This window comes from Neofelis nebulosa, chromosome 10 (assembly GCF_028018385.1).
Source record: "Neofelis nebulosa isolate mNeoNeb1 chromosome 10, mNeoNeb1.pri, whole genome shotgun sequence".
NCBI classification, from domain to species: Eukaryota; Metazoa; Chordata; class Mammalia; order Carnivora; family Felidae; genus Neofelis; species Neofelis nebulosa.
Window position 1 is genome coordinate 33,660,633 of NC_080791.1, and position 13,321 is coordinate 33,673,953.

Consider the following 13,321-nt stretch of genomic DNA (forward strand, 5'->3'; position numbering starts at 1 on the left):
GCTCCTGAAATATAACCCATTACATCACCAATGCATCAACCTCCTCAAGCAACCTGAAGTTAAAATAGAAGCTGTCAGTGTCATTTTATTTGTTATGCCACTAGAGTTTGGATTGACTTTTAGGAGAGGAAGTAACAAGCTTTTGATAAGAACTAGTGGCCCTAGTGAACTTAAAATCCTAAAATTAGGTCTTTTAGGTTCTGAAAAGAATAATGTATTCCATGTTAATATAATATTAAACTATTTAAGAAACAAGAATATGTTTAGTCTACTTCCTTCATGTTATTTTAAGGTACGTATTCAATCTTGCCAATTACCCAGAACTGAGTTATTAAAAGCATTGAACTTTGTAACAATTGGATTAGATTCTAGGTTGCTGACTATTGCTTATGAATTTAAAACTACATACTATCATCAATAAAGATACTAGCTTAAAAACATCATATTATTTTCAATATACATCAAACCTGCCTTATAATGTATAAGGAAGACAAATTTAGAAACAAGCCAAACTTGGAATAGAGACTTTGATTTTGTAATATATGTCTAGGAGAGATAACTAACTTGAGGCGTTTGGAAAACACAGTGCCCTTAAAAGTTATATAAACCCATTCAAGATGGTCAATACAAAATTCTATTCATTATTTAAATAGTGCTCGTTTTCTATAAAAATGAAATATATTTATTCCATTTAAATTCCAAAGATAAACATACTATAAAAAGATAAACTTGAAAGTAAAACATACTTTATCCAAATAGGCATTATCTTATGAGAATTACAAAGTTTAATGAAATTTGGTTAAATTACTATAATCTATTCAGATCACTAATATCTTTAATATATCTGGATTTTACTGCTTCTAATCTAGCAAGTGGGAAGTTTGGCTTAAAATCCACTTCCTTTAAAGAAATAAATATATCTTAGACACTGGCAGTATTTCAGCTCTTGATTTAAGATAAGTCCTTTCTCACTGACAGGAGGCAATACGTTATACTCTCCTTTTAAAGATAGTTTATGAACACCCCTGTACTTTAGGCCACTTGGGGGTTGAATAATTTTGAATATCATGATTTTTTTTATCTGTCAAGTGGCAATGTCATTTAACCAAAAGCCTGTCTACCGATTCAAATGACAAATCTTTATCAGATGAGCTCATATGCATTTTTTTAATGTAAAAAGAAAAACTAAATGAGACTGTGAATGTGATTTACATAATAATATCTGGCTATTTCACACATAATTACTTAGATAACTGAATATTTAATGTTTTCTAGCAATTTCCAGCCTCTTTATCTATCTTCTCTCCTCTTCTATTACTATGTAACTCCTACATTTGAAATTTTCAAATTTGGGGATTCATTCTGCTGAGAAGTACACAAATTGGACCAGGGTAGTAAGGGAGTAGTGAAGTAAAGGTCTGTTGGGGGTAAGGAGAGATTTTACAAATGCAAACCAGCATTCTAGCATTGGGTGCCAAGTTATGCTTACTATATTCTTATCTCTAAACTTTTCCATGAATTTTTGCCTAGCCCTGGAGGTGTCTTGATTCACATCTTGCACTAAATTACTGGATCTCTGCCTTGTTAATCTGCCTAATACCACAGTCTATCTAGGATAACATCATGCTTACCCTTATCTTGCAAGGATTTAGTGCTAACTTTTTTTTTTTTAATAAGCTTATTTATTTATTTTGAGTGAAAGAGAGAGAGAGGGAGAAGGAATTCCAAACAGGCTCCGCACGGACAACCCACATCATGGGGCTTGAACCCACGAACTGTGAGATCATGACCTAAGCTGAAATCAGGAGTTGGACACTAAACCGACTGAGCCACCCAGGCACCCCTATAGCTAACTTCTTGGTGCGATCTTGATTTCCAAATTTCAGGGCCATTTTCTGGACCTTCCACTTCCATTTTTGGCTTACCTGTCAGATACCTCACAAGTTAGCTTAGGTTTTTCCAGTTAGACTGCCAGCCTAGAGATACTACCTACTTACCAACTGTCACTTTAGAGATCACGCTTTGACTTCCAGATTAGCTTTCTTTTGGTACCATATCATAGTGGATATAATATTACAAAATCATTAATCATTACTTAAGATTATATGCTTTCAAGTCAGAGATGGTTGAGTTTAAGTCACTGCCATTGACTGTTATGTGTGTGATTTCAAGCAGTTAATCTCTTTATATGTAAAATTTTATAAATATATATAACTAATTCTTCAAAAGTATTAACTAGATAATATATATAAATTATTATACTTTAGTAGTGTTGATAGCCATTAATTTAAAATGTATTAAAATATAACTAAAGTTTGTGACAAATTTTAAAATGGAAAAAAACCCAGAAAGTTATAAATCTCAAGTATTTTAGGGTGAATCAGTAAGTCTTTTCTGAGGGAGTGATATTTGAGATGAGAACTGAAGGATCAGAGGAAGTTAACCAGGAGTTAAGAGTGGGGAAAGGAGAGGGGATAGCATTTGCAAAGGCCTTGAGGTGGAAAGGACCACAAAACCTTAAAGAATCAAATGGCCAATTATGATGACAGCATATAAAAGGGGCAGGAGTGGCCCAGAGTGAAACTGTAGAGGCAGATGGGAACAAGACCATGTAGGACCTAGTATAGTATGGGAAACATTTGTTCTTTATTTTAAGGGCAAAGGGAAGCTACCATTAAAAAAAAAAAAACTATATTGAGGTATGATAGTTATATAACAGGTTCACAGGTTTAAAGCACATACTTTGAAAAGTCCTCACAAATGGATGCAGACACAAAACTATTACCACAGTCAAGAGAGTCAACGCATACATCACCCCCAAAGTATTTCTGTGTTCCTTTGTGTTCTCTACTTATAATCTCTTCTTATCACACCCTTATCCCTTGGCAATTACTGATCTGCTTTCTGTCCCCATAGTAAGTTTTAACTTTAACATAACTTCATATACATGAAATCATAACATTATATATCCTTTCTGTTTAGTTTATTTCATTCAGCATAGCTGGGATTCATCTGTATTGTTGCAATGATAAATAATCCAATCCATTTTGTTGCTGAATAGTATTCCATTGGGTGTATATACCACTACTTGTTTATCCATTCACCTTTTGGTGGATGCTTGAGCTATTTTCAGCTTGGATCTACTACAAATAGAGCTGCTATCAACATTTGTGTAAAGAGTATTTTATGGATATTTGCTTATATTTCTTTTGGATAGGTACTTAGGACTAATTACTGGATAGTTTGGTTTATGTTCATGCTTAATGTTTAACTTTTTAAAGGAGATGTTGTACCATTTCCAAGCAGTTACACCACACTTTAAATTCCTCACGGCATCATCTGAGAATTCTTGTAACACTTGAGATGGTCAGTCTTCCTAATTTTAGATATTATAATAATTACGTAGTAGAATCTTACGGGAGTTTTAAGTCGCATTTCTTTAATGACTAATGATGTTGAGCATCTTTCAAGTGCTGGTTACCCATCTATACATCTTCTTTGGTGAAGTAATGAAATATTTTAGCATTGTCTTCTTATGAAATTGTCTTCTTATTCAGGTTTGACAGTTTTTTTAATATTCTATATATAACTCCTTTTTCAGGAAGGATAATGGCAAATATTTGCTGTCAGTTTACGGCATGTTTTAACATTTTTCCAACAGCAGAAGTTCTTAAGGTTGATGAAGTACAACATATGGATTTTATTTTATGCTTTGTGTTTTTGTGGTTGTACTAGAAAATCTTTGCCTAACTAAGGTCACAAAAAGTTCTTTGTTTGTTTGTTGTTTTGGTTTCAGGAGTAGAATTCAGTGATTCATCACGTACACGTAACACCCAGTGCTCAACACAAGTGTCCTCCTTAATGTTCATCACCCATTTAGCCCATCCCCCACCCACCTCCCTTCATTAACACTCAGTTTGTTCTCTATGATTAAGAGTCTCATATCGTTTGCTTCCCTCTCTCATTTATTTCCTCTTCCCATATATTCATCTCTTTTGTTTTTTAAATCCCACATTAGTGAAATCATAAGGTATTTGTGTTTCTCTAACTTATTTCACTTAGCGTTAATACACTCTAGCTCCATCCATGATGTTTCAAATGGAAAGAGTTCATTCTTTTGGTTTGATCTCTGAGTAATATCCAATTCTCTCTCTCTCTCTCTCTCTCTCTCTCTCTATCCGTCTATCTATCATCTATCATCTATCTATTTATCTGTCATCTGTCTATCCATCTATCATCTATCTATCTATCTATCTATCTATCAATCATCTATACTACGTCTTCTTTATCCATTAGTCAGTCAATGAACACTTGGGGTCTTTCTATAATTTGTCTATTGTTGATAATGCTGCTATAAACATCAGGGTACAGGTGCCACTTTGGATCTTTGTTTTTGTATTCTTTGTGTATATATCCAGTAGTGCGATTACTAGATTGTAGTACAGTTCTTTCTAAAACTTTTTGAGGGACCTCCATACTGTTTTCCAGAGTGGCTGCACCAGTTTGTATTCCCACCAACAGTGCACCAGTGTTCCTTTTTCTGCACATCCTTGCCAATACCTGTTGTTTCTTAAATTTTTGATTGTAGTCGTTCTGACAGGTGTGAGGTGATATCTCATTGTAGCTTTTATTTGCATATCCCTGATAATGAGTGATGTTGAGCATCTTTTCATGTGTCCGTTAGCCATCTGGCTGTGTTCTTTGGAAAAATGTCTATTCAAGCCTTCTGCCCAATTTTAATTGGATTATTTGTTTTTGGGGTGTTGAGTTGTAACAGTTCTTTATAGATGTTTGGATACTACCCTCTAATGAATATGTCATTTGCAAATATCTTTTCCCATTTCATGGGTTACCTTTTAGTTTTGTGACTGCTTCCTTCCCTATGCATGAGCTTTTTATTTTGATATAGTCCTAACAGTGTATTTTTGCTACTATTTTCTTTGCCTTAGGACACACTTCTAGAAAAACATTGCTAAGGCCAATGTCAGAGACCTATCTGATTGTGTTCTCTTCTAAGATTTTTATGGGTTCAGGTTTCACACTTAGGTCTTTAATGCATTTTGAGTTTATTTTTTGTGTGTAGGGTGAAAGAAAGTGGCCCAGTTTCATTCTTTTGCATGAAGCTATCCAGTTTTACCAACACCATTTGTTGAAGAGACTGTCTTTTCCCAATGGGTATTTTTTCCTGCTTTGTTGAAGACTAATTGACCATATAAATGTGGGTTTATTTCTGGGTTTTCTATTCTGTTCCATTCATCTATGTGTCCATCTTTTGTGCCAGTATCGTACTGTTTTGATCACTACAAATTTGTAATATAATTTGAAGTCTGGAATTATGATACCATCAGATTTTCTTTTCTTTTTCAAGATTTTTTTGGCAATTTGGGGTCTTTTGTGGTTCCATATACATTTTAGGATATTTTGTTCTAGTGCTATGAAAAATGCTGTTGATATTTTTGTAAGGATTGAATTAGATATGTAGATTACTTTGGGTAATACAGGCATTTTAACAATATTTGTTCTTCCAGTCCATGAGCATGGAATGTCTTTCCATGTCTTTGTGTTGTCCTCAATTTCTTTCATCAGTGGTTTATATTTTTCAGAGTTGAGGTCTTTCACCTTTTTGGTTTTTTTTTTTTTTCTAGGTATCTCATTATTTTTGGTACATTTGTAAATGGGATTGCTTTCTTGATTTCTCTTTCTGCTCTTTCATTGTTAGTATATAGAAATGCAACAGATCTCTACACATTGATTTTGTATCCTGTAACTTTACTGAATTTATTAGTTCTAGGAGTTTTTAGGTGGATTATTTAGGGTTTTGTATATTAGTATCATGTCATCTGTAAATAGTATAAGTTTTATTTCTTCCTTACCAATTTGGGTGCATTTTATTTTATTTTGTTGTCTGATTGCTGTGGCTAGGACTTTCAACACTATGTTGAAAAAAAGTGTTAAGAGTGGACATCCTTGTCTTACACATAACCTTAGGGGGAAAGCTCTGTTTTTCCCCATTAAGGATGATGTTCTCTGGGGATTTTTCATATATGGCTTTCTTATGTTGAGTTATGTTCTTTCTATACCTACTCTATTGAGGGGCTTTTATTATAAATGGATGTTTTACCTTGTCAAATGCTTTTTTTTTTTTGAATCTAGTGAAATGATCATATGGTTTTTATTCTTTCTCTTATTGATGTATCATGTTGATTGATTTACAAATATTGAACCACCCTTGCATACTGGCATACACCCAATCCCACTTGATCATTGTGAATGATTTTTTAAATGTTTTATTAGATTCTGTTTGCTAGTCTTCTGTTGAGGACTTTTGCATCTATGGTCATCAAAGGTATTGGCTTGTAGTTCTCTTTATTCGTGATGTCTTTTTCTGGCCTTGTGATCTGGGTAATACTGGCCTCATAGAATAAGTCTGGAAGTTTCCTTTCCTATTTTCTTTTTTGGAATAGTTTGAGAAGAATAGGTAGTAACTCTTCTTTAAATGTTTGGTAGAATTTACCCGTAAAGCCGTCTGCTCTTGGACTTTTGTTTATTGTGAGTTTTGTTTGTTTGTTTTTTTAGAAAAAGAAAAAGTGGGGCAAGGGAAGAGGGACGGGGAGAGATAGAATCTTAAACTGGCTCAACGCCAGTATGGACCTGATACAGGACTCAATCTCACAACCGTGAGATCATGACATGAACTGAAAGAGTCAGATTGCTTAACAGACTGACCTGTCAAGGAACTTCAAGTTTTTTGTTTACTGATTCAATCTCCTCCTTCCTAGTATTCAATCTGTTTAAATTCTCTACTTTCTGCTTCAGTTTTGGTAAATTATATGTTGCCAGGAATTTACCATTTATTCTAGATTGTCCACTTTGTTGGCATATAGTTTTTCATATCCTCTTACAATGTTTGTATTTCTGTGGTGTTTGTTATTTTTCCTCTTTCATTTGTAATTTTTTGGGTCCTTTCTCTTCATTTTTTTTTACAATATTGGTTAGATGATTATAAATTTTATTTATCTTTTCAAAGAACCAGCTCTTGACTTTACTTGCTCTACTGTTTGTTTGTTTGTTTCCATAGCATTTATTTCTGTTCTAATCTTTATTATTCCCTTACTTCTCTTGGCTTTTGGTGATGTTTGCAGTTCTTTTTCTAGTTCCTTTAGGTGTAAGGTTATCTTGTTTATTTGAGATCTTTCTCGTTTCTTGAGATTGGCTTGTACTGCTATAAACTTCCCTCTTAGAATCATTTTGCTGCATCCCAAAGGTTTTGGAATATTGTGTTTTCATTTTCATTTATTTCCATGTACTTTTTGTTTCTTTGATTTCTTGTTTAGTAGGATGTTCTTCAACCTCCTTGTATTTATAATCTTTCTAGTTTTTTTTCTTGTGGTTGGTCTCTAGTTTCATAGCATTGTGATCCAAAAAGTTACATGGTATGACTTCACTCTTTTTCAATTTGTTGAGACTTGTTTTGTGGCCTAATATGTGACTTAATATTTATTCTGGAGAATATTCCATGTGCCCCTGAAAAGAATGTGTACTCTGCTCTTTTAGGATAGACTGTCCTAAATATATCTTAAATACACCTTGTCCAATGTGCCTTTCAAAGTCATTGTTTCTGTGTTGATTTTTTGGTTGGATGATCTGTCCACTGATATAAGTGGGGTGTTAAAATCCCCTACTATTATTGCATTACTATCAATTTGTTAGTAACTGTTTTATGTATTTTAGTGCTTTCATTAGGTGCATAAATATTTACAATTGTTCTATCTTGTTGAATTGTCCCGTTTATTACTATCATATACTGTCCTTTGTCTCTTGTTACAGTCTTTGTTTCAAAGTCCACTTTGTCTGATATAAGTATTGTTACTCTGGTTTGCTTTTCACATCCATTTGCATAATAGATGTTTCTTCACTCCTTCACTTTCAATCTGTAGGTGTGCCTTTAGGTCCAAAATGAGTCTTCTCTAAGTAGCATATAGATGGGCCTTGTTTTTTCATCCATGTCTTTTGATTGGAGCGTTTAGTCCATTTGCATTAAAAATAATTATTGATTGATATGTATTTATTGTGATTTTATTACCTGTTTTGTGGTTGTTTTTGTAGTTTTTCTCTGATCTTTTCTTCTATTCTTCTTTGTCATGGTTTGCTGGTTTTCTTTAATGATATATTTGGATTTCTTTCTCTATTCTTTGCATATCTATTTGTGGTTTTTGATTTGTGGTTGCCATTATGTTTGAATATAACACCTTCTGCATACAGCAGTCTATACTAGGTTGATGGTCTCTTCAGTTTAAGCCCATTCTTTATTCCTCTCTTCCCCACATTTTAGGTACATGGTCTCATATTTTACATCCTTTTATTTTGTGAGTTCCTTTGATTGTTTTTTTTTACAGAAATATTCATTTTTTAACTTCTCTTGAGTTTCCTAGTTCCATATTGTTGGTTTTTCTTTTGTACTGAGTCCTCTTTAATATTTCTTGCTCTTCAAGGAACATGGTCAAAAACTCCTTTAGATTTTGTTTGTCTAGGAAACTTTTTATACCTCCTTTGTTTTGAAGGATAGCCTTGCTGTATAGAATATTCTTGGCTGCAGATTTTTCTCATTCAGCACTTTGAATATATCATGGCATTCCTTTCTGGGTTGCAAAATTTCTGCTGAAAAATCCACTGATAGCCTTATGGGGTTTTCTTTGTATGGTATTTTCTTCTTTTGTCTTTCTGCTTTTAATTTTTTTCTTTATCATTATATTTTTGTTTTTCTTTCACTTTTTTTTCATTTTGCTATTTTATTTTATTTTATTTTTTTTAATTAACTAATTAATTTATTTATTTATTTATTTTTTAATATATGAAATTTACTGTCAAATTGGTTTCCATACAACACCCAGTGCTCATCCCAAAAGGTGCCCTCCTCAATACCCATCACCCACCCTGCCCTCCCTCCCACCCCCCATCAACCCTCAGTTTGTTCTCAGTTTTTAACAGTCTCTTATGCTTTGGCTCTCTCCCACTCTAACCTCTTTTTTTTTTTTTTCCCTTCCCCTCCCCCATGGGTTTCTGTTACGTTTCTCAGGATCCACATAAGAGTGAAACCATATGGTATCTGTCTTTCTCTGTATGGCTTATTTCACTTAGCATCACACTCTCCAGTTCCATCCACGTTGCTACAAAAGGCCATATTTCATTTTTTCTCATTGCCACGTAGTATTCCATTGTGTATATAAACCACAATTTCTTTATCCATTCATCAGTTGATGGACATTTAGGCTCTTTCCATAATTTGGCTATTGTTGAGAGTGCTGCTATAAACATTGGGGTACAAGTGCCCCTATGCATCAGTACTCCTGTATCCCTTGGATAAATTCCTAGCAGTGCTATTGCTGGGTCATAGGGTAGGTCTATTTTTAATTTTCTGAGGAACCTCCACACTGCTTTCCAGAGCGGCTGCACCAATTTGCATTCCCACCAACAGTGCAAGAGGGTTCCCGTCTCTCCACATCCTCTCCAGCATCTATAGTCTCCTGATTTCTTCATTTTGGCCACTCTGACTGGCGTGAAGTGGTATCTGAGGGTGGTTTTGATTTGTATTTCCCTGATGAGGAGCGACGTTGAACATCTTTTCATGTGCCTGTTGGCCATCCGGATGTCTTCTTTAGAGAAGTGTCTATGCATGTTTTCTGCCCATTTCTTCACTGGGTTATTTGTTTTTCGGGTGTGGAGTTTGATGAGCTCTTTATAGATTTTGGATACTAGCCCTTTGTCCGATGTGTCATTTGCAAATATCTTTTCCCATTCCGTTGGTTGCCTTTTAGTTTTGTTGGTTGTTTCCTTTGCTGTGCAGAAGCTTTTTATCTTCATAAGGTCCCAGTAATTCACTTTTGCTTTTAATTCCCTTGCCTTTGGGGATGTGCCGAGTAAGAGATTGCTACGGCTGAGGTCAGAGAGGTCTTTTCCTGCTTTCTCCTCTAAGGTTTTGATGGTTTCCTGTCTCACATTCAGGTCCTTTATCCATTTTGAGTTTATTTTTGTGAATGGTGTGAGAAAGTGGTCTAGTTTCAACCTTCTGCATGTTGCTGTCCAGTTCTCCCAGCACCACTTGTTAAAGAGACTGTCTTTTTTCCATTGGATGTTCTTTCCTGCTTTGTCAAAAATGAGTTGGCCATACGTTTGTGGGTCTAGTTCTGGGGTTTCTATTCGATTCCATTGGTCTATGTGTCTGTTTTTATGCCAATACCATGCTGTCTTGATGATGACAGCTTTGTAGTAGAGGCTAAAGTCTGGGATTGTGATGCCTCCTGCTTTGGTCTTCTTCTTCAAAATTACTTTGGCTATTCGGGGCCTTTTGTGGTTCCATATGAATTTTAGGATTGCTTGTTCTAGTTTCAAGAAGAATGCTGGTGCAATTTTGATTGGGATTGCATTGAATGTGTAGATAGCTTTGGGTAGTATTGACATTTTGACAATATTTATTCTTCCAATCCATGAGCAGGGAATGTCTTTCCATTTCTTTATATCCTCTTCAATTACCTGCATAAGCTTTCTATAGTTTTCAGCATACAGATCTTTTACATCTTTGGTTAGATTTATTCCTAGGTATTTTATGCTTCTTGGTGCAATTGTGAATGGGATCAGTTTCTTTATTTGTCTTTCTGTTGCTTCATTGTTAGTGTATAAAAATGCAACTGATTTCTGTACATTGATTTTGTATCCTGCAACTTTGCTGAATTCATGTATCAGTTCTAGCAGACTTTTGGTGGAGTCTATCGGATTTTGCATGTATAATATCATGTCATCTGCAAAAAGCGAAAGCTTGACTTCATCTTTGCCAATTTGGATGCCTTTGATTTCTTTTTGTTGTCTGATTGCTGATGCTAGAACTTCCAGCACTATATTAAACAACAGCGGTGAGAGTGGGCATCCCTGTCGTGTTCCTGATCTCAGGGAAAAAGCTCTCAGTTTTTCCCCATTGAGGATGATGTTAGCTGTGGGCTTTTCATAAATGGCTTTTATGATCTTTAAGTATGTTCCTTCTATCCCAACTTTCTCAAGGGTTTTTATTAAGAAAGGGTGCTGGATTTTGTCAAAGGCCTTTTCTGCATCGATTGACAGGATCATATGGTTCTTCTCTTTTTTTTTGTTAATGTGATGTATCACATTGATTGATTTGCGAATGTTGAACCAGCCCTGCATCCCAGGAATGAATCCCACTTGATCATGGTGAATAATTCTTTTTATATGCTGTTGAATTCGATTTGCTAGTATCTTATTGAGAATTTTTGCATCCATATTCATCAGGGATATTGGCCTGTAGTTCTCTTTTTTTACTGGGTCTCTGTCTGGTTTAGGAATCAAAGTAATACTGGCTTCATAGAATGAGTCTGGAAGTTTTCCTTCCCTTTCTATTTCTTGGAATAGCTTGAGAAGGATAGGTATTATCTCTGCCTTAAACGTCTGGTAGAACTCCCCTGGGAAGCCATCTGGTCCTGGACTCTTATTTGTTGGGAGATTTTTGATAACCGATTCAATTTCTTCGCTGGTTATGGGTCTGTTCAAGCTTTCTATTTCCTCCTGATTGAGTTTTGGAAGAGTGTGGGTGTTTCATTTTGCTATTTTAATTACAATAGGTCTTGGTGTGGATCTGCTTTTGTTGATTTTGTTGGGGGTTCTCTGTGCCTCCTAGATATGGATATCTTATCTGTTCAGCTTGATTGCCTTCCATAACTAACCTTCAGGTCACTGATACATTTTTCTTCTTCCTGAATCCTACTGTTCATCCCATCTATTGTATTTTTAATTTCATTTATTAGGTTCTTCATCTGGGTGTTACTTATATCCTCCACTCTTTTCTCAAGTCCAATTAGTATCTTTATGATTATTACCTTAAATTCTCTGTCAGGCATACTATTTATTTCTGTTTTGCTTAGATCTCATGCTATGATTTTGTCATGTTCTTTCATTTGGGACAAATTCCTCTGTTTACTCAATTCATCCATCTTTCTCTGCCTTTGTGTGTTAATGTGAGCTATGTTCTCTGCCTTCATTTATTTATTTTTTTCTCTGTTTACCGTTCCTTTTTTTCTTAAATTAATTTATTTTTTAAATTTACATCCAAGTTAGTTAGCAACCAAGTTACTACAACAATGATTTCAGGAGTAGATTCCTTAATGCCCCTTACACATTTATCCCATCCCCCCTCCTACAACCTTCTGGTCTCCATATTTAAGAGTCTCTAATGTTTTGTCCCCCTCCTTGTTTTTATATTATTTTTGTTTTCCTTCCTTTAAGTTCATCTGTTTTATCTTAAAGTCCTCATATAAGTGAAGTCATATGATATTTATCTTTCTCTGACTGACTAATTTCACTTAACATGATACCCTCCAGTTCCATCCATGTAGTTGCAAATGGCAAGATTTCATTCTTTCTGATTGACAAGTAATACTCCATTGTGTATATATATATATATATATATATATATATACACCACATTTTCTTTATGCATTCATCCCTCGATGGACATTTGGCATCTTTCCATACTTTGACTATTGTTGATAGTGCTGCTATAAACATTGGAGTGCATGTGCCCCTTCGAAATAGCATATCTGTATCCCTTGTATAAATACCTAGTAGTGCAATTGCTGGGTCATAGGGTAGTTCTATTTTTAATTTTTTGATGAACCTCCATACTGTTTTCCAGAGTGGCTGCACCAGCTTGCATCCCCACTAGCAGTACAAAAGAGGTCCTCTTTCTCTGCATCCTTGCCAACATCTGTTGTTCCCTGAGTTGTTAATGTTAGCCATTCTGACAGGTATAAGGTGGTATCTCATTGTGGTTTTGATTTGTATTTCCCTGATGATGAATGATGTGGAGCATTTTTTCATGTGTCAGTTGGCCATCTGGATGTCTGCTTTGGAGAAGTGTCTATTCATGTCTTTTGCCCATTTCTTCACTGCATTATTTATTTTTTGCGTGTTGAGTTTGATAAGTTCTTTATAGATTTTGAATACTAATCCTTTATTTGATATGTCACTTACAAATATCTTCTTCCATTCTATCGGTTGCCTTTTAGTTTTGCCAATTGTTTCCTTCACTGTGCAAAAGATGTTATTTTGATGAGGTCCCAATAGTTCATCTTTGCTTTTGTTTCCCTTGCCTCTAGAGACGCATTGAGTAAGAAGTTGCTGTGGCCAAGATCAAAGAGGTTTTTTCTGCTTTCTCCTCAAGGATTTTGATGGCTTCCTGTCTTATGTTTAGGTCTTTCATCCATTTTGAGGGATTTTTTTTGTGTGTGTGTGTATGGTGTAAGAAAGTGGTCCAGGT

At 34.9% G+C, this 13,321-nt stretch overlaps 1 protein-coding gene across 1 annotated transcript in view; it reads right to left on the reverse strand.

Annotated features, from left to right (window-relative positions):
• The window catches only part of CNTN5 (contactin 5), a 1,390,102-nt gene that overhangs the window by 161,230 nt on the left and 1,215,551 nt on the right, over positions 1 to 13,321 (reverse strand). The window lies entirely within an intron of this gene.